Source organism: Pristiophorus japonicus, chromosome 18 (genome assembly GCF_044704955.1).
Source record: "Pristiophorus japonicus isolate sPriJap1 chromosome 18, sPriJap1.hap1, whole genome shotgun sequence".
Lineage (NCBI taxonomy): Eukaryota > Metazoa > Chordata > Chondrichthyes > Pristiophoridae > Pristiophorus > Pristiophorus japonicus.
This window is the reverse complement of record NC_091994.1, coordinates 103071047-103073035: the sequence shown is the minus strand read 5'-3', so window position 1 is coordinate 103073035 and position 1989 is coordinate 103071047. Positions and strand designations below refer to the sequence as shown.

General features: G+C 48.9%; 1 pseudogene; it reads left to right on the top strand.

Annotated features, from left to right (window-relative positions):
• Nucleotides 1–840: 840 nt before the first annotated feature.
• Nucleotides 841–1076, top strand: LOC139229420 (U2 spliceosomal RNA; annotated as a pseudogene).
• The last annotated feature ends 913 nt before the right edge of the window (nucleotides 1077–1989 follow it).

Here is a 1989-nt window from a genome sequence, read left to right as displayed (position 1 = left end):
CTGTGAGGAAACACCCATAAGGTACACTTTTCCCAGCTCTCTTTCATCCTCCGGATGGGTGTAACAGCGACACTTGCGGCTTGGGCAGCCTTCCTCCGCACACCCACGCGCTGGGGACTAACCGCGCTAAGCAAATGTTCCCATAGCAACAGTCAATGAGCAGCCAGCTTCAAAACAGCCCAATCACCTCCAACGTTGCACTTGTCGCCCACAGCAACAAGCCCAGGACCAATCGGCTCGTTCTCGTCGCCTCAAAAGAACAGCGAGGTCAGATTTGAACAGCCCTCCGCCCGGATTGATGCGAGGTGGTGGCGGCAGAGCGAAAATGGTGGATCTTGGTAACAGCCCTCCGTTCCTCCACCAGGTCTCTGGGTTGCCTGCCTCATTCCCGGGGTTGGCGACCCTCCAGGATTGTCATGGAGTCTCCAGGAATTAAAGATTAATCTACAGGACACTGCTTCGAGCAAAAACTCAAAGGCAAATCATATTGAGTGTGGTGGGGGGGGTGGCAATTAAAAAAAATGTTTTAAAATATTTTCGTTGAAAACCTTCGTTCATTCGCGATAAAAATATCAGAGATGGGAAAAGGGCTGTTTGACTGACAGTCAAGAATCGTCCAATTGGGTAATGAAGAGACTGTTCGCTTTCCAATTGGCCGTTGGAAGGCGGGACGCCGCGATGATGGACATGTCGGGCGACCAATGGCAGGAGTATGGGGGCAGGGCGGTTGTAGTCGGTAGGTCACATGACAACACCTCCAGGGATAGGTCCAACCAGTGTTGGCGAACCTACTGATTCAGGTGGGAGCTCTGTACCTCAGTGTACAGCATAAGACCCCGACTTGCTTCTCGGCCTTTTGGCTAAGATCAAGTGTAGTACCGTTTCTGACCAGCCACCATGACCTCACGGTGGTTCCTCCCTGGTCAGGAAGGTATATGCTTGCATTTTTGGAAACAGGAGGTGGGTGGGGAGGGTTGACCCATCCTACCTCCACGGAGGTGTGTGGGGGACCTGACCCATCCACCTCCATGGCACGAACCTGGTATTGCAGTACTTCCAGGAACGGTGCAGTGGCTCTAGGCCTTTTGGCTAAGAGCATTGGCGCAGAGTGATCCTTGGCATGTGCAAGGTGACCTCTGGCGTTTGTGATTTGACAAAGAATTGGAACGATTGGCTACGAATTTAAAAAAAAAAACTAAGACCCTGACTTGCATCAGACTCATTTTAACTGCCTCTTGTGAATGGCACAAGAAACTCCAAAAGATTAGTGGTCACATTTATTTCTGTGGGCCCAGGAGCCCAAGGCGAGTAGCTGGAGTTAAGACACAGATCAACCGTGATCTAGTTGAATGGCGAAACAGGCTCGAGGGGTTGAATGGCCTACTCCTGTTGCTATGTAATTTAAATAGACTAGGGATTGAATTTAGCTTCTTGGGTATGTATGGCTCAGTATACTGGACAGGGCTTTACCTTTTATTTCCCAAGCGTGATTTATGTTATCAGCAGGGAACAGAGAGCAGTGGAGAGTCACAACCATGAGTGCCATGCTGCCCGTTACCTGGCCTTTCAATGGTCAAATAGAGATAAGGCCGAGCTATCGTGTTATCCTTGGAGGGCACCAACTCCAGCGGCTCTGTTTATGTTTGAAGAATGGCAGAGACCCATTCCATTCCCACCTTTGCGCCTATAAAACAATTCTGCTGGTCCATAATCTCACTGTACAAATCATTTATAATTGAACACACTAAGTGTCAGTGTTCATCATTATTTGTCTGCCATTAGTTTGGTCAATGTAACAATTTCTAATGCAGGATTTTCAGAACTGTGACATGTTCAAAACACCCACATATTTGTCCAAACATGTTGCAAAAATCTTAAATTTATCAGCCGCTCTGATGGGGTTAATTCCCTCTCCATTGTTGCGGAGACTTCTCCAGGTGATGTCATCGGTAGAGAGTGGCCCTGCCCAGCACTCCTGTGCCTCTCTGT